General features: G+C 40.2%; 1 pseudogene; it reads left to right on the top strand.

The window, feature by feature from the left end:
• The first annotated feature begins 13,597 nt into the window (after positions 1–13,597).
• On the top strand, positions 13,598–14,359 carry LOC138441813 (chromobox protein homolog 1 pseudogene; annotated as a pseudogene).
• The last annotated feature ends 10,887 nt before the right edge of the window (positions 14,360–25,246 follow it).

Genomic DNA, 25,246 nt, shown 5'->3' with positions numbered 1-25,246 from the left:
GTGCCAAAGAATTAATGCTTTTGAACTGTGGTGCTGGAGAAGACTCTTGAGAGTCCCTTGGACAGCAAGGAGATCAAACCAGTCAATCCTAAAGGAAATCAACTCTGAGTATTCATTGGAAAGACTGATGATGAAGTTGAAGCTCTGACAATTTGGCTACCTGATGGGAAGAACCAACTAATTGGAAAAGACCCTGATGCTGGGAAAGATTGAGACCAGGAAGAGAAGGGGGAGACAGAAGATGAAATGACTGGATGGTATCACTGACTCAATGGACTTGAGTTTGAGCAAACTCTGTAAGATAGTGAAGGACAGGGAAGCGTGGCGTACTGCAGTCCATGGGGTTGCAAAAATCAGATATGACTGAGTGACTGAACAACAACAACAGCATAATCCTCATTCTTTTGGGACCTTGCTTCACAAGTTAGTGGAGGTGACTGACTGGCTTTCTTTTCTAGATGGAGAAATACTTACTCAACTCATACCCACCTCTGTCTTAATTGATGGTTAGGATCCTGAGCTAAGTCATATTCTCCTGCATAAATGCTCAGTAAAAATCTGAGATTTGCCTGGATGACTGGTTTGTTACACTCAGAATTTATCTTGCTCATATAAATAATGAAAATATTCACAATCCCTGGCTGATTCATAGAGTTTAGCCTGGGAAGAATTACACAGTACCATACCCCTCCATTCTAGATCCCCAGTTCCTTCCTCATCAGATAACAGAAAGGGTATGCGAAAGGATTTCACTATTCACACAGCAGTACATGTGCTGGCTACTGTGGCTCTTCATTCACAAATCACCTCAAATAGAGGATGGAGGACTCTGAGAACAAGAGGGCAACACTCTTCCAGAATAAACCTGCATACAAACCACTAGAAATATCAGATCCCTCTTGTGGGATATTAGGATCATAGAGATCTGGGGGAGAGGGGGTCTAAGATACAGGGAGGAATAAGCATAGATCAAAATTGAGAAGAAAATAACCGTGAAAAGATGGACTGAGGTGGAAAAGAGAAGAAAGAGGGGAATGATGGGATAGTGCCAGGGTCCTCAAAGTGAGCCCACCTAGTAACTCAGGTGCTCTCTCCTTGACTGATGTTACCTTAAAACAATAAAACAAGCAAGTATTTTACCAGCAAAAATGAGTTTATCGGGGGGCAGCAAAGAACTGCAATTATGGAGAACCATATGCAAGTTCTATAAAACGAGAATAAACCTTTTATAGAAAAAAAGATGTTGGGATGGGCTGTTACAATAAGTCCACTGAAGTAGAGTGACTTTTCATTGGCTGAGTTGTGACAATGTCACGTTGGTTTTGCTGTTGCCAAACAAGGAGAAAAACATCTTTCTTTCTCATGCTGGCAGTGGGTAAAGTAGGGTCATTTCCAGCCAGAGATGCAAAGCAGGTGTCTTCCTATTGAGATTTGTATTGACATGGAGTGGTATATGTGTGAAGCGTCCCATTCTGGCCTCCCGACTCTAACACAGTTCCCTTTTATTACTTTTGACACTCAGCTGCCTTCTCAGAGTACACTGAACGAATTTTTTAAAATAAACATTTCTTTGCTAGCGGTATTGGAGGTCTTAACCAGCACTGTAGTATATTGATTGATGCTCCCTCAAAAGCTGTATCCACCCAGAACCTCAGAATATGACCTTATTTGGGATAAGAGTCTTTGCAGATATGATAAAGGTGAAGTGAAATCATCATGGATTATGGTGGGCCTTAAATCCAATGATGAATGTCCTTGGTGTTTTTTGTCTTGTGGCTGCATCAGTTCAATCTCTGCCTCTTCAACATGTGTCTACGTGTGCCTTCTGCTTTTCTGTCTTTTTATAAGGACATCCATCATCTCACTTTTGTGCTTTAAGCTGTTGCTCATAGTACTTTGGCAAAACAAACAAAAAATGTGTTCTGTTAGTTGTCTAGGTTTAGGGCTCAGCATGGTGGAATCTTGGTTTTCATGTATTTTAAAATGTTAAAATCACTTTTGTAGATTATTTTTATTTTAGCTAGAGCTTTTTTGATGGCTTTGGTTAAAGTTTAACTTTATTTCTTATTTCTCTTTAATACACTTGGTGCCGAATTTTGTTGAGTTAGCATATGCTCACAGCGACTGGTATGAAATTTATCAATCCTTATATATGCTTCTGAGTATAACTCAGTCAAACTTTCATTTATTGCAGAATTTTTATTATTGCTGTGTCCCATGAAAGTGAATTGAGCAAGGAGTAATGAGCTACGAAAACGCTACATAGCGTGCTCAGTGCTTGCTCCTTTCAGCTTTTTATAATGTAGAGAGAATTCTGAGAGCGTTCGCATCCAGAGAGCATTTGTCACCTAGGGAGCATTTTGATAATGTTACATGTGAACGCTAGCACATGTAACTTTGTCAAAAATTAATTACAGATGTTTGAAGAGCCCATGTAGACATTTTCAGGGCCTTGCTTGGAATTAAGCACATTAACAATATTTAAAATTTGAATTGGAGACTAAACAATATGCCACTAAATAACAAAGAGGTCACTTAAGAAATCAAAGAGAAAATAAAAAATACCTAGAAACAAAAGACAGTGAAAACCCAACCCCAAACCTACGAGATGCAGAAAAGCAGTGCTAAGAGGGAAGTTAATGGCAATACAATCCTACCTCAAGAAACATGAAAAAGTCTCAAACAGCCTAGCCTTACACCTAAAGCAATTAGAGAAAGAACAACAACCCCCTCCGCCCCCTCCCCGCCCCCCGCCCCAAATCCTCAAAGTTAGTAGAAGAAAAGAAATTATAAATATCAGAGCAGAAATAAATGCAGGAGAAATGAAAAAAACAATAGCAAAGAGCGATAAAACTACAAGCTGCTTCTTTGAGAAGATAAACAAAATAGATTAACCATTGTGTTAAATCACTTCAGTTGTGTCTGACTCTTTGCTACCCTATGGACTGTAGCCTGTCAGGCTCTTTTGTCCCCGGGACTCTCCAGGCAAGAACCCTGGAATGAGCTGCCATGCCCTTCTCCAGGGGATCTTCCCAACCTGGGGAGGGAATCCACATCTCTTACACCTCCTGCATTGCTAGATGGGTTCTTTACCACTAGTGCCACACTAGCCTGACTCATTCAGAAAAAAGTGAGAAGGCGCAAATCAATAAAATTAGAAGTGAAGAAAGGAGAAATTACGATTGACACCACAGAAATACAAAGGATCATAAGAGACTACTACAAGCAACTATATGCCAACAAAATGGACAACCTCAAAGAAATGGACAAATGTTTAGAACAGTACAACCTTCCAAGTCTGAACCAGGAAGCAACAGAAAATATGAACAGACCATTCACAAGCACTGAAATTGAAACTGTAATAAAAAATCTTCCAACAAACAAAAGCCCAGGGCTGGATGTGACAGGTGAATTCTATCAAGCATTTAGGTAAGAGTTAACACTTATCCTTCTCAAACTCTTCCAAAAATTGCAGAGGGAGGAATATCCTCAAACTCATTCTATGAGGCCATCGTCACTCTGATGTCAAAACCAGACATAATATTACACAAAAAAGAAAATTACAGTTCAGTATCAGTTAAGAACATAAATGCAAAAATCCTTGATGGAAAACTAGCAGATAGAATACAATAATACATTAAAAGGATCATACACTACAATCGAATGAGGTTTACACCAGGGGTGCAAAGAGTATATATGCAAATCAATCAATGTGATACACCACATTAACAAATGAAGAATGATGTAAAAAAATTGGGGATGAAAAGGAGGAAAAAACCTACATGATAGAATTAGAAAAATCAGCCCTTTAAACCAGAATTCTTTCTAAAATGTAAATTTTGAAATTGTCTTTAATTGAGAAATAGGATGTTTTAAAGAAAAAAATTTGGAAAAAAAAGTTTTAAATTTATTATCTTATAAGCAAATTTCAAATAAATCTGTTGTAGCTCATTTATAAATGAGCTTCAGGGGGTTGATGATTTTTTTAGGGTGTTTGTAAAAATGCCATAAGACATATTTAAGGAGGAAAAGGAACGTGAGGAATTAAACTTCTATCTTGATTTAAGTGATCACTGACTTTATTTCACGTGTATGCATATACATCTACATGTGTATGTGTGCGATACATTTTTACATATTAAAATTATCATGTCTGCCAAACGTGAACTAAATGACACTTTACAGTTGATGATGTTGATAAATAACATTCAGTTATAGCTCAGCTACCTGAGCTTAAGTGTCAAGGCCTTCATTAGCCATGAGAAGAATCACAGGCTACTCAACCATTAAGTATGCCACATGCATGACATCACAGCTCTATGGGACCACTAGCAGATTAGTCATCTGTTCGTCAAGGTGTCTTATTTAGGGGAATGCATGAAGTTTTTAGGCAAGATGGCTCTGAAAAAAGAATCAGATGCCAAGTATAGAGTCAAACTAGAATCTCTTTCTATTAACAGGCCCAGGGCCACGAAAGTAGCATTAACCAAGAGGCTGCTGTTTCCCCAAACTTGCTTGTTAACGAATGATACTGACTGTGATATACATGCTGATGAGAATTGAACTGATTGAATGCACTCTGTATGATTAAGGAGTTAATGTCCTATGTAAAATTTAAAGTTACTATTGGTAAAGAATATCCATGGAGATGATAAACACGTGCACAATTAAACATAATATGTATTACGTAACACCAAGAATACAATGTACATGCTTATGGTAATATATTTATATTATATAGTATTAACTCCATGATACTTATGTATGACAACATATAGTATATACTATACAAAATTAAACACACATAGCATTAATAGAAATATTAATTGGGGGGAAAGACACGGAAACTTGGCATACAGAGGAATACGTCACTTTTTTTCACATCTTCTATATAGATACAGCACATGAAAAGAGTTTTGAATACAAAGAATTCATGTATTTAAAAAAAATATGTCCTCATATTTAAAAAGTATTATTTATCCAAATTAAATACAGAGTCCGATAATCCATGTATAATGCCCTTTCCTTCATTTAAACACTTGAAGGAGACGTGGTCTCTAACTGCCATGTTGACAATAGACGAGTAGGGGCCAGCAGATGCAAGGAGAGAAGCTGGGAGGCTACAGAGAAATCCAGACAGAAGATGGTTGTTGGTATCAGGATGGGAGCAGGGGAAGTACTGAGAAGTAGAAAGTAGAGCTGATGGAATCTGCTGATGTGAGTGTGAGAGGTGTCCAGAACGACCCCCTGCATTTTGTCTCGAGCAGCTGGAAGTGTGGGGATATTTTTATTTAAACCGGGAAGATAGCAAGTTTGGGCTGGGATGGACAGAAATTAGCAGATCAGTTTGACCTATGTGAGGTGCTTATTAGATATCCCAGTAGACTCATGTAGATCTGCTGGCTAGACAGATAGACTGGGGTAGGCAGAATATAAATGGTATTGAAAGCTTCCAGCCTCAAGGAAAGCACAAACCATGCGGGTAAGTGGATTGGATTGCAGGGTATAAGTGGAGCTTCTTCCAGGCCACCTGTCCTCCCAATCAGGGAGGCTGAGCTGAGTGAACTTCAATATCAGAAAGTCACATTTCCAATTAAATGAGGGAACTGATTAACAGGGTTCTGAATAAAGCAAGGGTTGACTTTGTTTTTCCTGGTCCACCAAAGACAGACAGGAGTCTTTCTCCACCCTCATACCTATGTTGCTGCTTCTCCTTCAGCAGCTTTCTCAGGGTCAGAGTCCATCAGTCACAGCATCCTCAAAGGCAGTCTTGTCACAGATTTGCTGCCTTGAGCAGCAGACCCCTCGCTGCTCACATCCTCCCCCTTATATTTTATACCCAAGTGTGTGTTCAGTTGGGCTGGCAATATGGCCTCTGCATGTATGGGGGCCACTCATACCAAAAAGCACTAACACTGCAGGATTGGGACTGGTCTCCATGAAGTCAGAGCAAAACTAGATAGCAGCCACAGTCGCACCCCTCTGGCTTCTTTCTGTTTGAATTCCCAATTAACAGCATGTTGTTGGGGATCCCCGAGACAATTCTCAGCTTCAATAGAAGGATTCACAGAACTGAGAAAATCTTTTATATTAATTGCTATGGTTTATTACAGTGGAAGGATACAGAGTAAAATAAGTAACAGGGTCCAGGTTCCCCCCAAAACATACAGGACCCTGAAAAGACCAGGAGCAGGCTTCCAGGTGTTCTCTCCTGGTGGAGTCATACAAACAGTGCTTAGTTCTCCAGTGATGACAACACAAAATACTATCATCCAGAAAATCTCACCTGAGCCTTGATGTTCAGAGTTTTATGGAAGTTTTTATGGTTGACCTTAGTCTCCAGCCCTTGCAGAGGTCAAGTTGACACTGCATGGCCCAAGGTACCCAATATAACTCAAGTTATTGTTGTAGACTATATGAGGTGGCCCAAGCCCCAGGCAAACAAAGACTCTCTTATCAGACAAGTTATTCCAAGTTCTTATAAGTTACCTCCCAAGAGCCAGGCAAAGCCTTCTTTGGAATGTGGAAGGTTTGGAAGCTCCAGACCTCTTTAGTCTTTAATGCCTAGACCTCATAAAGGGCTTAGAAACTTTCATTTCATTGGTCATTTCCTAGAAAAGAAGAAATCAGCTGTAAAGCCTTTGACTACAAGGGGTTGGACTTTTCTTCAAAACATATTTTAAAAGTATCTTTGACGATTTTCTTGTGACTTTCCATCAAAGCACATAATTCTTATTAAGCAAAAGGAATCATGGGGCCTCCCTGGTGGACCAGTGGTTAAGAATCCACCTGCCAATGCAGGGCACACGGGTCTAGGAAGATTCCACATGCCTTGAGGCAATTAAGCCCATGCGCTGCAAATGCTGACCTTGCAACTAGAGAAAGCCTGCACACAGCAACAAAGATGCAGAGCAGCCAAAATATATAATTAATATTTTAAAAAGAATGATAAGTTACTGAATCAAAATCTTCAAAATTTACAAGAGGAAACTCAAAAAATTTACCCCATATTCCACTCTCATAATTACAGAGTTTCCCAGAAATATCTGTGACACAGCCAATCCACATAGTCCTTACCCTCTGGGTCTCCCTGATATCTGGCCCCAGGGTCGACACCTAGAAGAAAGTACAGTGTGAGCATCTCTCAGGCTAGTGGGTTGCAGGCAGGGATTCCCCGTCCTTCAGAGAACCATTAATGTCCAACATTTTGAAAAATGAAATGGAAGACAAGATGAAATTCAGGCATCACACCTGGTAGAGGCAGATTCTGTATACCTTCTATTTCAGTTATGTTAACTGTAAGTATGAGTATCTGTGTGTGTGACTGTGTAAGTATAGGAGAGTATGTGAGGAGGTGTGTGTACATGAGTGGGCTGGGTCTTTTCTTGACGTATATTACTCTTATGGCCCTTTGGCTGGTTGGAAGAAGCATGGTTAAGTGGTGAAGGATAAAAGTCAAAGGCCCAGAGGCCTGGCCTTGAGTCCTGGCCCTGCATCTTAGGGATTTCGTGACTCTGGGTAATTTTCTTGATCTCACTGAGTTTCAATTTCTTTTTAAAAAAAAAAAAAGTAACTACCTCAAGGTTATCATAAGGACTGAATAAAAATTAAATGTAAAGCATCTAGTACCATGCCTGGCTCAGTAAGTACTATTTATTTTATTTTCATCATTCTTATTACTGTTGCTATTATTATAGATCATGGTCAAACATGAGAAACAGTGTTTGAGAAATAGTAACCTAGAGGATAGGATTAACAAAGCCAAAGTCAGTGCCTTCCATCAAGCCAGCCCGGTTTTTTAACACCTGAAGAAGGGATGGTGGTTTTGCATAACTCAAGCCTGAGGGATAGATGCTCACTTTAGGTTTGAGTTCCCCTGTGGGCAGTGAGTGGACAGACTTACTTCCCAAAGCAATGGCTGGACACTTGCCCAGGCTGGAACATTCCACTTTTTGTAACACATGTTCCTCCCACCACCTCTTAACTCAGAACCTGTCTTTGCTAATCAAGTTTAACATCATCATCAGTAACAAGACAGACTGACATCAGGTATCCCCTAATATAATGTTTTGGGAAGGACGCAACATCCTTTCTGTGACACTTGACCAGAATGTAAATCCTCATTTAACAATGAGTAAAAAGCCAAAAAAAAAAAACAAAAAACAAAAAACCCAATCTGAGAGCCATTCACAGACTTAAAGAATAAACTTATGGTTGCCAGGAGGAAGGGATAGCTAAGGAGTTTGGGATGGACATGCACACTGCTGTAACAAACCAGGACTTACTGTATAGCACATAGACGTCTTCTCAGTGTTATGGGACAGCCTGGATGGGAGAACGGTTTGGGGGAGAATGGATACACGTATATATATGGCTGAGTCCATTTGCTGTTCACCAGAAACAATTACAATGTTGTTAATTGGCTATACAAAATTTTTTTTAAAAATCACGGTATCCTTGATTGGACACAACACCAAAAAATGCAATATGAGATACTGTTTGGACATTAGTGAAGAAGCTCGTGAAATGTAAGTAAAGCCTGTAGTTTAGTTAACTCCCTGCTTTTGATAACTGTACTATGGTTAGTGTTAGGAGAACCTGACTAAAAGGGATTCTCTTTTTACTATTTTTGTAACTTCTCTGTAAGTTTAAAAGTTTTTCTAAATAAATAGCAAACGTGTCTATGTGTGTATACAGACATACACATATATGTATGTATGCATATAAACATATATATGCATATATGTATATGTGTGTGTATATATATATATATATATATATGATCCACGTTGAGTGAGTTGGCTGCCAGCAAGCCACAGGGTTTTGACCCTGTTGAGTTTTTCTGATTAGCCTGCTCTTTGAGAAAGCATGATTCTTTCACTGCAAGTTCCCTGTTGACTGTTTGCATTATTACAGAAAAGTAAGCATCTATTTTTTTTTTTAAAGTTTCCTATTAAACACTCCAGGGAGGACCCATGTGGCACTGGTTAGGGAGGACTTATTATGCTAAGTCCATAGGCCCCACCAACATTCTTTGTCGCCAGAAGGCCAGGCCACATGTGCTGTGGGACCTGAGCCACACATGAAAACCAGATCCTCCAACCCCCATTTCCCATCCCAACACCTGGGAAGATACTTTTCAGTTGAACTGTTTGTTCAAAACCTGAGTCTGTATAATTTTAATTCAAAGAGATCAAACTTTCAGATGGAGCAGAAACAATCCCTAAAGGAGTCCTGAAAGTGATGAATCTCTTGGTACCAAATTAACAATCACCTTCATTTCTCAGCTCAAAAGAATAATTAGTCCCAGAGGATAGAACTCATTTAGTTGATCACATTAGGATGGATATAGACAACACTATTTCTATTAATGGATATACACTTAAGTATCAGGCTGATGATATTGATACTAATAACATCATTAACAAGAATTTATTATTGCATTATTATTAACAATGCATACCACTGACAACTCTAATTTCTACCTTTATGCCAATAAACTGTAAGCATCCCCCATAGAAACCTGGCAGGAGCTGAGAGTTCTGTCTTCATCACTTTGCCAGTTTGGATGTGGGGCAGGTTTTGCAAACCAGAGATAATCTCAGCAAAGCCTTTGGCAACCACTGTCTGCACAAAATATCTTAAAACAGATTATTAAAGGGAACACATCATACTTTGATGTATGCATGCAGGATAGGAAAGCTTGCTACGAAGAGATCAATTTCCAAGCTAGCTAAGAGCAGAAGCTTGACGGGGACTTGACAAGATGAACTTGTGAAAAATGTTCACCCAGCAAGGACTTTGTACAAGAAATTTTGTTCTAACATCAAATTTAATATATAGGCTGGTCTCAAGGGCTGCATGTATTTATTTAGCAATTACTATGTATTTGATTGTGTAGCAGGATACTAAAATAGGATTCTTTCTGTTTCAGTTTAAACTGAGTCACCGGGAGTTCCCTGGTGGTCCATGGTTAGGACTCAGTGCTTTCACTGCTGTGGTCCATGTCCAGGTTCAATTCCTGGTCAGGTAACTAAGATCACAAACGCAGTGTGGCCAAAACAAAGAAATAAACTGAGTCACCAATCTGAGGGACATCAGATACCACACTGTGAGACAGATCTCTGGATGAAGAATTTAGGAAAGAAGCAATTGGGGAGCCATTCCCTGACTCTTTTCTCTTCTTATCGATGTAGATAGATGGGGGTGGTGATGGAGATCAACAGGACTGATGAGATTCTTTGTCAAGCCCTGTTGATGGTGAGAAATGGGGTGGGATCCTTTTATTAGTCTTGAGTCTAATAATGCAAAGGGGTGTTGTTTCTGAAGTGAGACTAGGTTTGAAAATTCAAATGATGGTAAATCTGTAAAATAGCAATTTTCTATTACTGCTATAACAAATTAAATGCAAATCTATTGGCTCCAGTTCAGTCACTCAGTTGTGTCCGACTCTTTGCGACCCCATGAATCGCAGCACGCCAGGCCTCCCTGTCTGTCACCAACTCCCAGAGTTTACCCAAACTCATGTCCATCGAGTCGATGATGCCATCCAGCCATCTCATCCTCTGTCGTCCCCTTCTCCTCCTGCCTGCAATCCCTCCCAGCATCAGAGTCTTTTCCAGTGAGTCAACTCTTCGCATCAGGTGGCTAAAGTATTGGAGTTTCAGCTTCAGCATAAGTCCTTCCAGTGAACACCCAGAACTGAGCTCCTTTAGGGTGGACTGGTTGGATCTCCTTGCAGTCCAAGGGACTCTCAAGAGTCTTCTCCAACACCACAGTTCAAAAGCATCAATTCTTTGGCACTCAGCTTTCTTCATAGACCAACTCTCACATCCACACATGACCACTGGAAAAACCATAGCCTTGACTAGACAGACCTTTGTTGGCAAAGTAATATTTCTGCTTTTGAATATGCTATCTAGGTTGGTCATAACTTTCCTCCCAAGGAGTAAGTGTCTTTTAATTTTATGACTGCAGTCACGATCTGCAGTGATTTTGGAGCCCCAAAAAATAACGTCTGACACTGTTTCCACTGTTTCCCCATCTATTTCCCATGAAGTGATGGGACCAGATGCCATGATCTTCATTTTCTGAATGTTGAGCTTTAAGTCAACTTTTTCACTCTCCTCTTTCACTTTTATCAAGAAGCTTTTTAGTTCCTCTTCACTTTCTGCCATAAGGGTGGTGTCATCTGCATCTCTGAGGTTATTGATATTTCTCCCAGCAATCTTGATTCCAGCTCGTGCTTCTTTCCAGCCCAGCGTTTCTCATGATGTACTCTGCCTATAAGTTAAATAGGCAGGGTGACAATATACAGCCGTGACGTACTCCTTTTCCTATTTGGAACCAATCTGTTGTTCCATGTCCAGGTCTACCTGTTGCTTCCTGACCTGCATACAGATTTCTCAAGAGGCAGGTCAGGTGATCTGTTATTCCCATCTCTTTCAGAATTTTCCACAGTTTATTGTGATCCACACTCTATTGGCTTAACACAATACAATTTTTTGGTCTTACTGTTCTGAAAATCAAAAGTCTGGCACAGGTCTTGCTAGGTTAAAGTCAAAATGTTGGCAGGACTGTGTTCATTTTGGAGACTCTAGGGGCAGTATGTTTCCTTGATTTTCCAGTTTCTAGAAGCTATCTGCATTCCTCTGCTTATAGCCCCTTCCTCTATCTTCAAAGGATCTTTTTTTTTTTTAAAGTGATTTTATTTATGGTTGTGCAGGGTCTTCCTGCTGCGTGGGCTTTTCTCTAGCTGTGGCGAGCAGGGGCTGCTCTCCAGTGGCGGGGGCGTGGGCTTCTCACCGCGGTGGCTCCTTTTGTTGTGTAACACGGGCTCTGGTGCCCACATACCTCAGTACTGTGGCTCCTGGGCTCGAGAGCCCCGGCCCAGTGGCTGTGATGCAGGGGCTCAGCTGCTCTGCTACATGTGGTCTTCCCAGACCAGGGGTGGAACTCGCGTCCCCTGCTTTGGCAGGGGGCGATCCTTTACCACTGAGCCGCCAGGAAGTGAAGTGAAGTGAAGTCCCTCAGTCGTGTCCGACTCTGTGTGACCCCATGGACAGTAGCCTACCAGGCTCCGCCGTCCATGGGATTTTCCAGGCAAGAATACTGGAGTGGGCTGCCATTTCCTTCTCCAGGAAAGCTCTCGGGCATATTTTAGACTCTAGTTTTCCATGCTCCTATCTGGTGAGAGAGGCCTGGGAGCCGGGAGTCCTCAGTCACAGTGCTCGCTCTGCCATCAAAAGCTCTGCCCCTCCCTCAGTCGTGTCTGACTCTGCCGGCGAGGCTCCTCTGTCCATGGGATTTCGCAGGCAAGATTACTGGAGTGGATTGCCATTTCCTTCTTCAGGATCATTGTTGAGCCAAGTCCTTTCCATGTCACTTCATTCTGAGCTGCTCTTCTGCTTCCATCTTCTACATTTAAGGGACCCTTTGATTGTATTTGGTCCACCTAGATAATCTAGGATAATCTCTCTATTGCAAAGTCCATTGATTAGCAAACTTATTCTATATACTCTATGTGCAACCTTAATTCTCCTTTTCTATGTTACATAATATATTCACACGTTCTGGGGATTAGAATGTGGATTTGGGGGAGATCATTGTTATGCCCATCACAGATGCCTAAGAGTGAGTATAAGAGGCCTGAGTATGTGCATGTGTGCATGCTAAGTTACTTCAGTTGTGTCCGGCTTTTTGTGACCCTATGGACTGTAGCCCTCCAGGCTCCTCTGTCCATGGGATTACCTAGGCAAGGTTCAGGAGTGGGCTGCCATGCCCTCCTCCAGGGGCTCTTCAACACAGGAATTGAACCCACATCTCTTATGTCTTCTGCATTAGCAGGTGGGTTCTTTATCACTAGGACCACCCAGAAAGCCCAAATGTGCCCTGGCCCTCTTCAAATTTTCTCCTGTAAACAGGAACTGACTATCCTTCTGAACACATTTTTAACAGACTGTAGTAGACATGGAAAATTGTGTTTAACCTTTCCACAAATGGTGATTGATTATGATGGAAGAAATTTTTACACATTGGGGTTTGAGAAAGTCATCCTACTCACCACATTATGATGACTGTTTTAAAGCTTTTGGCTTGTCACTCGATAAATCATTGACTGCTTTCTGTGTCAATAAGCTTAGCACTACATCATCATTTGTAGGGCTTCCCTGGTGGCTCAGATGGTAAAGAATCCGCCTGCAATGTGGGAGACCCAGATTCGATCCCTGGGTCGGGAAGATCCCCTGGAGAAGGGAATGGCAACCCACTCCAGTATTCTTGCCTGGAGAATTCCACGGATATCGGAGTCTAGCGGGGTACAGTCCATGGGGTTGCAGCAACAAACACAACAACATTTGCAGTATCTGAGAGTTATCCCATTATTCATTTAACAATGATTGTTTTAAAAATCCCTCAGTGAATGAATCACATTTAGATTTTTTTCAACGTTTCTCATATAAAAACAATACTTTTGGAGGGTCGCCCTTTGGCCTGAGTAGACTAAGACAACGCTACATGGGTTGGGTGGGCGGCTGGGGGATTGGGCTGGAGTCGAAACATAGTAAATTGGGAAGAGGACGGACGGGGCAGCCTGGGCGCTTGAACCAGCGTAGGGAGGGTTGACGACTGCAAGACCCGAGCAGCGTCATCCTTTATACCAGAAAGCTGGTGGGCCCTATGGGGAAAAAACAAAACAAGGAGAAAGTGGAGGAGGTGCTAGAAGAAGAGGAAGAAGAATATGTGGTGGAAAAAGTTCTAGACCGTCGAGGGGTAAAGGGCAAAGTGGAGTATCTCCTAAAGTGGAAGGGGTTCTCACATGAGGATAACACATGGGAACCAGAAGAGAACCTGGATTGCCCTGACCTCATTGCTGAGTTTCTGCAGTCACAGAAAACAGCATACGAGACAGATAAATCAGAGGGAGGCAAGCGCAAAGCTGATTCTTATTCGGAAGATCAGTGGGGGAGAGCAAACCAAAGAAGAAGAAACAAGAGTCAGAAAAGCCACGAGGCTTTGCCCGGGTTTGGAACCAGAGCGGATTATTGGAGCTACGGACTCCAGTGGAGAACTCATGTTCCTAATGAAATGGAAGAACTCTGATGAGGCTGATCTGGTCCCTGCCAAGGAAGCCAATGTCAAGTGCCCGCAGGTTGTTATATCCTTCTATGAGGAAAGGCTGACGTGGCATTCTTACCCCTCAGAGGATGATGACAAAAAAGATGATAAGAATTAACTTTCTTGAATACCAGCCCCTGTCACATCTGACTGTGGGTTTCAAGTGGGGAAAGAAGGAGTTCTCCTTGTCTTGACACCATGAAGGTCGCTTGAGAAGATGTCCTTTGAAGAGCCAGTATAGTTTCTGTGCCCTACAGCAGCCCAGGGCTTCAAAGCCGCTCCATGCTGTTTGCACACCCATCCCGGTGGAGGGGAAGGAGGGTCAGTGTTTCAAGGCAACCCGTTCTGAACTTTGCTGAAAAAAAAAAGCAAAGGGCCTTCTATGAAGGACAAAACGTAGAATGGGATGTGGGAGAGCAAGAGATACTGTAGGTCTTCAAAGAGCATCTCCACAACCCACACAGCCTTCTTCCCGATAGTGTTAACTCTGCATTTTTACAGTGTAGCATGTGTGTAGTTTTTGGCTATTACTGGTGTATTATTTGGGGTGGGTGGGGTGGGGTGGGAAAGAAGGGAGATGGGTTAGGATCATTTTTGTTAAAATTTGGGGAAACGGTGAAACAAAGGAAAGAACAACTAATAATGATTGGGTTCAGTGTCCAGAATATTGTATCCTTTCAAAAAATGTCATTGGCAACCTAAATGAGGACTGTGAGAAACTGTTTAAAAGCTGTGAATGCCTGAAACTTAGAAGCCAAGTTATTCCCCTGCCTGAGCTTAATGCTGTTCCCAACAAAGGAATAAGAAACTACCAAAGCTCCATTTGGGAGATGGAAACTGGTTGAGGAGGAAAAGTCTTATTGGAGTGTATACACAGGCAGATCATTCTGTCTTAGAGGTGCTGCTCATGAAACTGACAAGAAGACCCTTTCTTTTCCTGTTGTGAAGTTACAAATATCAGCTTCTCCATCCAAGCCACTGGTGAAGTATTTCGGGAAGGGCAGAGAGTGGTATAGGAGGTAAGTAGGGAAAGACAAGGGCCAGTGCTCATCGGGTGGAAAACTCTTCAAGCCTCTGTTTTTTGAACTTTGAAACCATTGGTGGCGGGGTGCAGTCACTGACAGCACAAGTTCAAGAGCTGAATGATTTCAAAAGCCCTGGTCTCAGGAGAAGATAAATTTTCTTACTGGGCAAGTGGTTCACTTTAAAACAAAACAAGTTTTTTAATCCTAAGAATTAACTAAAATCCAAAACGCTGTCTTGAGTCATGAGATCCATCAGTTGTTGACATCGTCTTGATCTGCATCTAGAACTCCACCGTAATTTTTAGGCGTGTGTTAGGTTTTTGTGAAAACTTTTGTTTAAATGTAAACTTCGTATCAACACTGTCAGTTTTTTGTCTTAATAAAACTATATAGATTTATAAAAAAATAAAAAAATAAAAATACTTTCATGAGCCTCCTTTATGTATCTTTGCAACATTTGAGTAATTATTTCCTCAGAATAAATTCCTAAAAGCATTATTGCTGGGTAGCAGGGAATGTATTTTTTTAAGGGTTTTACATATATATTACCAAACTTTCCTCCAGGAAAGTTATGTCAATTATTTTATTTAAAACTTCACAAATCCCATACTCTTAAAATGATTGTCATCTTAATCTATTTTTTTGCAGTTTCTTGTCCACCTTACTTTTTATGAATTGACAGCTTTTTATGAATTTTAAAAATTAATTTATAAGATAGCATATGTTAAGAATACTACTCTTTTGTCATGAATTGTACTCATGTTTATGTTTTGTCTTTTATTTTGCTTATGCTGGGTTTTTGGTTTCCATAATGTTTAGTTAGTACTATGTTTAGAAAGACCTTCTGCACTTAGAGCAGATTAAATAATTCATCTGTATTTTTAACTAATACTTTTACAATCCTCCCCGTTTTTTGGTTGTAAAAGCCTTAGCTGAGGATTCTAGAAAGTTGGTCTTGGTGGTAGAGTTTTTATTGTATTCAGTCCTAGAAACAACCAGAGAAACTAGATGGCAAAAACTCATCAACAGTGTTTATAACAATATTAAGTGACAAGCTATCTCTATGAGGGCTTCCCAGGTGGTGCAGTGGTAAAGAACTAGCCTGCCACTTTTCGGGAAACTAAGAGATGAGGGTTCGATTCCTGGGTTGGGAAGATCCCCTGGAGAAGGGCATGACAACCCACTCCAGTGTTCTTGCCTGGAGAATCCTGTGGACAGAGGAGCCTGGTGGTCTATGGTCCATGGCATGACAACCCACTCCAGTGTTCTTGCCTGGAGAATCCCGTGGACAGAGGAGCCTGGTGGTCTATGGTCCATAGCATTACACAGAATTGGACAGCACTGAAGCAACTTAGCACACATGCCTGCACATATCCATATAAATCCAAAGTACCCAGTGGGGTGAGGACAAAATAGAGGGTCACAACACCAGCATGCTATTGGAGTCTGTGTGGGGGAAGCAAAGCAAAACAAGAAGATATCTGACAACCTGAAAACAGGAGAACAACAAAATTGTCAATAGATATTTATTGGGAAATTTAGCAAGCCAATTTGAGAACAGCAGATGAAATTAGAAGGGATTTTGCCCAATCCAATAGTGACTGTGCTCTGAAAAAACAGGGATAGACCAGGAAATGTCAGAGAGTGAGCAACCACTTTTTAGCAGCAAGAGAAGGGATAGCTCCATGAAGTTAGAAAGCTATCCTGAACCATGGCTCCTAATGTGTAGGAAAACAAATTTCACAGGGAAGTGAACAGCAGAAAAAAAATCAAGATCAAATTGTTACGGAACCAAATAGGGTCCTCTCACTTGTTCACAATATAGCCAATTGATTGATACCAGGTTGTGGTAAAGTACAATATTTATTGCAAGGCCAAGCAAGGAATATGGACTGCTAATGCTCAAAAGACCTGAACTCATCAATGGCTTTCAGGGAAAGGTTTTTAAAGACAGGGTAAGGGAGAGAGTTGCAGAGTACATGATCACTTCATACACGTTTTTCTGATTGGTTGGTGGTGCGGTAATTAGGAATGAACATCATTAGCCTCATGGTTCAGATTGGTCTGGAGCCTATGTGCTTGTGGTAGCATGCAGTTAACTTCCTCCACCAGATGGGGGTTTCAGTATCTGCAAAGTACCTTAAGGACATAACTTAGAATATCATCTTTGGTCCCGGAGAAAAAGAACTAAAGACGTTCGGTTTAATGGCCAAAATATTATTATTTTGTCTTGCTTGACTGTTTTCCTTTGTTTCTGCATTTTCTCACTTCCTCTATTAAATCTGTTCTTTGGAACTCAGGGAAGGTTTAGGAGGCTAAAGTTTTTCTACAAACATGAGGCATGGCACAAGAAGGGGCTGGAGTTGTCTGTCTCAGAAAGGCCCCACAGAGTTCTCCTTGGGTTTATTTTTGTTGCTCAGTTGCTATGTCATATCCAACTCTTTGTGACCTCATGGACTGCAGCAGGCCAGGCTTCTCTGACCTTCACTGTCTCCTGGAGTTTGCTCAAATTCACATCTATTCAGTCGGTAATGCTATCCTACCATCTCATTCTCTGCCCCCCTATTCTCCATTTGCTTTCAATCTTTCCCAGCATCAAGGTCTTTTCCAATGAGTCAATTCTTCACATCAGATGGCCAATGTATTTGAGCTTCAGTTACAATATCAGTCATTCCAATGACTATTCAGCATTGATTTCCTTCAGGATTGACTGGTTTGATCTCCTTACAGTCCAATGGACTCTCAGGAGTCTTCTCCAGCACAATTCAAAAGAATCAATTCTTCAGCACTGACTTTGGAACCTAAGGAAATAAAATCTGTCACTGATTCCAATTTTTCTCCTTCTATATGCTATGAAGTGATGGGATTGGATGCCATGATCTTAGTTTTTTGAATGTTGAGTTTTAAGCCAGCTTTTCCACTCTCCTCTTTCACCCTTATGAAGAGGCTCTTTAGTTCCTCTTCACTTTCTGCCATTACAGTGGTATCTTCTGCATATCAAAGTTTGTTGATATTTCTCCCAGCAGTCTTGATTCCAGCTTATGATTCCTCCAACCCAACATTTAGCATGATGTATTCTACATATAAGTTAAATAAACAGGGTGATATTATACAGCTTTGTCATACAACTTTCCCAATTATGAATCAGTCAGTTGTTTCATGTTTAAGATTCCAACTGTTGCTTCTTGACCTGTATACAGGTTTCTCAGGAGACAGGTAAAGTGGCCTAGTATTCCCATCTCTTTAATAATTTTCCACAGTTTGTTGTGATCCACATAGTAAAAGGCTTTAGCTGAGTCAATGGGGCAGAAGTAGATGTTTTTCTGACATTCTCTTGCTTTCTCCATGATCCAACAAATGTTGGCAATTTGATCGATGGTTCCTCTGCCTTTTCTAAACATAACTTGTACATCTGGAAGTTTTCAGTTCATACAATGCTATTATAAGAAAAAAGAGAGAATAAGAGTGAAATAAAATCTCTACAAATAATGGAAATAAGCTATAAAGACATGCCAATGACACAAATCACCCATGAGTTCAAAAATAACTAAAATAGACTTAGAAAATAACAGAAGATGTGAAAAAACAACAGAAATCAAAAATAGAAAAACATTGGAGTTTTTGTTTAGGAAAGAATTAGAAAAACAGAAAAATTGATACCACGATCGAAAACTTAACTAGAAAGAATACAAAAATAAAAGATCATATCAAAAAATGTCTTAATACAAATAGAAGATGAGAGGAAGAAAACAATTTTAAATCAATAAGAAATGAAAATTATTCAAGATAATTTTAAAGATTTAACATAATAAGGAAAATCTACAATATGGATAATGTGAATACATTATAAAGAAAAATAAAGCAAAGTAACAACAAATTCTAAAGCTAGAATTTAAAAAACTTTCAAGAAAGAGACAAAAAAAGATTTGAACCTATATTTGGAAGAGTACACCATAAGTCTACATATACCAACCTAGAATGAGTGATACTGAGATATATAAACTAGTAAAATTATTGGATTTGAGAGAAAAAGAAAAATCAGTTGAGAGCGTTCACAAAAAGACTAAGTGACTTGGCAAGAAAGAAATTAGGTTATCATCAAAATTTGGCAGCACTCATACATCATGCGAAGAGTTGACTCATTGGAAAAGACCCTGATGTTGGGAGGGATTGGGGGCAGGAGGAGAAAGAAGGGGACGACAGAGGATGAGATGGCTGGATGGCATCACTGACTTGATGGACATGAGTTTGAGTGAACTCTGGGAGTTGGTGATGGACAGGGAGCCTGGTGTGCTGTGATTCATGGGGTCGCAGAGTTAGACATGACTGAGCGACTGAACTGAACTGATACCAAAAGAAATTGACATTAAAATACTCAAGGAAATTAGTGAGTTTATAATTAATGATTAATGATTTTATCACCAACAAAATTGATACATATTGTGACCAAAGGGAATAGACAAAAGGTTATTATCATGCAAGAGCTCAAAGAAAATTGTTCCTTTTGTATGTATCTGCTAGAGAATGGGCTTTAGACAAAGAAAATGATAGGAGAAAACTGACATAAAGAATATAAGGGGACATTAAGTACAGAGTTATTTGTAGAACTAATACTAAATAAAGGTTGACAGACTGAGAAAATAGTTTGTAGTGTCTATATGGTTCAATCATGCAAATATAGTACAAACGTATTTTAAATGGTGAGAGACTGGACAGAAAAAATATTAATCTGTTTTCAGTAATTATAAAATTGATGGCAGTATTAGTATTACCTTTGTTGAAACTGTTGCATATGTGATATAGGGGAAAACAAACATAATACTAAATCATGTTGCATGGGGATGACCCAGAGAGATGTTGTGGGGAGGGAGGTGGGAGGGGGGGTCATGTTTGGGAACGCATGTAAGAATTAAAGATTTTTTTAAATTAAAAAAAATAAAATTAAATAAAAAAAATACTAAATCATGCTAATTCCATTATTTCCTCTTTTCTTGAGATCCAGGATTCTCAGGGTTTAAGAAATGAGGTAAAGATGTATTATAGAAGAGAATCAGTTTTAAAAATCTTTGAAGCTGCATTTAATATGTAAGTATGAATGTATGAAGTGTCTAATGTTTCCATTCTGTCCACTGAAAAGGCTTATAAATAATAACCAACCAAGTAGCATTGAGTATTCCTCACCCTCAATGTTGATGCATTGAGCATCAACAGCTGCTAATATCATAAATGACAAATTAGACATGAGGTTCCTCTTGATGTAGGAATATACCACCGAGTGACTTCACTTTCCCTTTTCACTTTCATGCATTGGAGAAGGAAATAGCAACCCACTCTAGTGTTCTTGCCTGGAGAATCCCAGGGATGGGGGAACCTGGTGGGTTGCCGTCTATGGGGTCGCATAGAGTCAGATACGACTGAAGCGACTTAGCAGTAGCAGTAGCAACACCCTCCAGAACAGATCATGGTTTTAAAATACCATTTCCTTGTTAAAGAAACCAAAGAGACTTGGACAAATGGTTGATTTCAGGTCCAGAACAAGAAATACACAAGACAAGCCTAGAACATCTTGTAATGCTAGAAACCCAAGAATCTAGAAGAATTACAAGGGTCATGACTAAAGTACTTGAAGGTCAACTTGAAAGGGCTACCACCAGTCAAAGATGGGACAATTATGTTTCAAGATGGGACAATCTGAACTTCAATAATGACAATCACTGCAAAGGGTTACAATGAATCCTATATGCTTAAAAATCACAATTTCATAATGATACCAAAAAATTATTTGGCTACACTTGGAGAATTATATAGCATAGAATATTATCTTGAAAAGTAGTGAATTAAAGAGAAAAATTTATCTCTCTTGTATGATTTATACCAATACGTATAGAAGTGGAAATGCCTCTTTATAAAAAGTATTCCAACTAATAAAAAAAGAAATGATTGTTTTAGAATATCACATTTGTAACTCCCAATGAAGTAATGGACTTAATGGATTTGGGCATTGAGCATCAACAGCTGCTAATATCACAAAAGACAAATTAGACATGAGGTTCCTCTTGATGTAGGAATATATCACCATCTCCTGCCAAAGGGAACAAACCTGGATCTGACCAAGCCTCTCAACCAGTTAACCCAAAGCTCTGAGGACAGAGAAGCAGGTTAAACAGCACCACAAGTTTGCAAACAGCGATGTGCAAACTAGGAGAAACTACAAGTCGAACACCCAGCATCTTTAACAGATTGTGAATTGTAAAATGAAGGAAGGCTGAGACTAAATCATAATGTCCGGGGATGTTCTTTGAGTGATTAAGCTATAGAGAAACGCAGATGAAACTGTTATGAAATCAGATGGAGGTTGCTTTGCTTCTTGAGACCAGTGTGACTGAGGTGGGCACAAGGAAGGGGCAATTGGATGACTGATTTTTTGCCCGGATGGCAAAAAATGGGTGGCAATTTGTAAAATGTGTTATGTCATTTGTTGGTTTCCTGTATTTGTGCTTCACTTAACAATAAAAGTAGTTGCAAAAATTTAGTCTATCTGGATTTATTTTGCTTTGGCATTGAGTAGTAATCTAATTTTATTTATTTTTCCCAAATGGCTAGTAGCTTTGTAGAACTTAATAAGAGCCACAGACCCAAGTGACAACTCATATAATACATTAAAAAGACAGTTACTTTTTCTTAATTGTTAATGAAGTTGGACATAGAGAAAAGGCCTTCATGATGTAGGTTTAAAACTCAGGTAGAATGGACATATGCCCAAGGGAAATAATACTTATCACTACCAAAAGTCATGCGCTAAAATGCTCTCACGACTTTAGTCTCAAAAGCCAAAAGCTGGAAACCACCCAAATGTTCATCAACAGTGGGATGAGTAAATAGCTGCGGCATATCATGAGTGTCAAAAATGATACCAACTTACGATACCAACAACATAAATATATGCAGGATTCCCCGATGGCTCAACAGTGAAGAATTCACCTGCCAATGCAAGAGAAATAGGTTCCATCCTTAGTCCAGAAAGATCTCACATGCAGAAGAGCAGTTAAGCTGGTGAACCGCAATTATCGAGTCTGTGCTTTAGAGCCCTGAAGCCAAACTCTGAACCTGGGGGCCACAGAGCCGGTGCTCCACAACAAGAGAAGCCCCTTTAATGAGAAGGCCACACACTGCGGCTAAGAGTAGCTCCACTTGCAGCAACCAGAGAAGACCCAGCACGGCAACAAAGACCCAGTGCAGGCAAAATAAATAAATAAATAAAATGTGTTTAAACAAATATGAATCGGTCCTACAAACACAGAGCTGAGAGAATGGCGATGCTGTCTAAATGAAGTTCAAGAACAGGTCATAATAACTGTATTTAATGCATTAAATTTAAAATACAATTAAAATTTAAATTTAAAAAGTAAGTAGCAAGGGAAAAATAGGTAGAAAAGTCAGGACGAAGTAGGACATCTAGGTAAAGCATTAAGCATAGGAAATATTCGATGCCAGTTTAGTAGTTCTCAGTTCAGTTCAGTCGCTCAGTCATGTCCAACTCTTTGCAACCCCATGAATCGCAGCACGCCAGGCCTCCCTGTCCATCACCATCTCCCGGAGTTCACTCAAACTCACGTCCATCGAATCCGTGATGCCATCCAGCCATCTCATCATCTGTCGTCCCCTTCTCCTCCTGCCCCCAATCCCTCCCGGCATCAGAGTCTTTTCCAACGAGTCAACTCTTCGCATGAGGTGGCCAAAGTACTGGAGTTTCAGCTTTAGCATCATTCCTTCCAAAGAACACCAAAGACTGATCTCCTTCAGAATGGACTGGTTGGATCTCCTTGCAGTCCAAGGGACTCTCAAGAGTCTTCTCCAACACCACAGTTCAAAAGCATCAATTCTTCGGTGATCAGCCTTCTTCACAGTCCAACTCTCACATCCATACATGACCACAGGAAAAACCATAGCCTTGACTAGACAGACCTTAGTTGGCAAAGTAATGTCTCTGCTTTTGAATATACTATTTAGGTTGGTCATAACTTTTCTTCCAAGGAATAAGCATCTTTTAATTTCATGGCTGCAGTCACCATCTCCAGTGACTTTGGAGCCCCCCAAAATAAAGTTTGATACTGTTTCCACTGTTTCCCCATCTATTTCCCATGAAGTGATGGGACCAGATGCCATGATCTTAGTTTTCTGAATGTTGAGCTTTAAGCCAACATTTTCGCTCTCCTCTTTCACTTTCATCAAGAGGCTTTTTAACTCCTCTTCACTTTCTGCCATGAGGATGGTGTCATCTGCATATCTGAGGTTATTGATATTTCTCCTGGCAATCTTGATTCCAGCTTGTGTTTCTTCCAGTCCAGCATTTCTCATGATGTACTCTGCATAGAAGTTAAATAAGTAGGGTGACAATATACAGTCTTGACATACTCCTTTTCCTGTTTGGAACCAGTCTGTTGTTCCATATCCAGTTCTAACTGTTGTTTCCTGACCTGCATACAGGTTTCTCAAGAGGCAGGTCAGGTGGTCTGGTATTCCCATCTCTTGAAGAATTTTCCACAGTCTATTGTGATCCACACAGTCAAAGGCTTTGGAATAGTCAATAAAGCAGAAATAGATGTTTTTCTGGAACTCTCTTGCTTTTTCCATGATCCAGCGGATGTTGGCAATTTGATCTCTTGTTCCTCTGCCTTTTCTAAAACCAACTTGAACATCAGGGAGTTCACGGTTCATGTATTGCTGAAGCCTGGCTTGGAGAATTTTGAGCATTACTTTACTAGTGTGTGAGATGAGTGCAATTGTGCAGTAGTTTGAGCATTCTTTGGCATTGCCTTTCTTTGGAATTGGAATGAAACTGACCTTTTCCAGTCCTGTGGCCACTGCTGAGTTTTCCAAATTTGCTGGCATATTGAGTGCAGCACTTTCACAGCATCATCTTCCAGGATTTGAAAGAGCTCAACTGTAATTCCATCACCTCCACTAGCTTTGTTCATAGTGATGCTTTCTAAGGCCCACCTGACTTCACATTCCAAGATGTCTGGCTCTAGATTAGTGATCACATCATCATGATTATCTTGGTCGTGACGATCTTTTTTGTACAGTTCTTCCATGTATTCTTGCCATCTCTTCTTAACATCTTCTGCTTCTGTTAGGTCCAGACCATTTCTGTCCTTTATCGAACCCATCTTTGCATGAAATGTTCCCTTGGTATCTCTAATTTTCTTGAAGAGATCTCTAGTCTTTCCCATTCTGTTGTTTTCCTCTTTCTTTGCATTGATCGCTGAAGAAGGCTTTCTTATCTCTTCTTGCTATTCTTGGGAACTCTGCATTCAGATGCTTATATCTTTCCTTTTCTCCTTTGTTTTTCTCCTCTCTTCTTTTCACAGCCATCTGTAAGGCCTCCCCAGACAGCCATTATGCTTTTTTGCATTTCTTTTCCATGGGGATGGTCTTGATCCCTGTCTCCTGTACAATGTCACGAACCTCATTCTATAGTTCATCAGGCACTCTATCTATCAGATCTAGGCCCTTAAATCTATTTCTCACTTCCACTGTATAATCATAAAAGATTTGATTTAGGTCATACCTGAATGGTCTAGTGGTTTTCCCTACTTTCTTCAATTTCAGTCTGAATTTGGTAATAAGAAGTTCATGATCTGAGCCACAGTCAGCTCCCAGTCTTGTTTTTGCTGACTGTATAGAGCGTCTCCATCTTTGGTTGCAAAGAATATAATCAATCTGATTTCGGAGTTGACTATCTGGTGATGTCCATGTGTAGAGCCTTCTCTTGTGTTGTTGGAAGAGGGTGTTTGCTATGACCAGTGCATTTTCTTGGCAAACCTCTACTAGTCTTTGCCCTGCTTCATTCCGCATTCCAAGGCCAAATTTGCCTGTTACTCCAGGTGTTTCTTGACTTCCTACTTTTGCATTCCAGTCCCCTATAATGAAAAGGACATCTTTTTGGTGTGTTAGTTCTAAAAGGTCTTGTAGGTCTTCATTAAACCGTTCAACTTCAGTTTCTTCAGTGTTACTGGTTGGGGCATAGACTTGGATAACTGTGATATTGAATGGTTTGCCTTGGAGATGAACAGAAATCATTCTGTCATTCTTGAGATTGCATC

This window comes from Ovis canadensis, chromosome 5, assembly GCF_042477335.2.
Source record: "Ovis canadensis isolate MfBH-ARS-UI-01 breed Bighorn chromosome 5, ARS-UI_OviCan_v2, whole genome shotgun sequence".
NCBI classification, from domain to species: Eukaryota; Metazoa; Chordata; class Mammalia; order Artiodactyla; family Bovidae; genus Ovis; species Ovis canadensis.
This window is presented reverse-complemented; position numbering and strand designations above follow the sequence as displayed.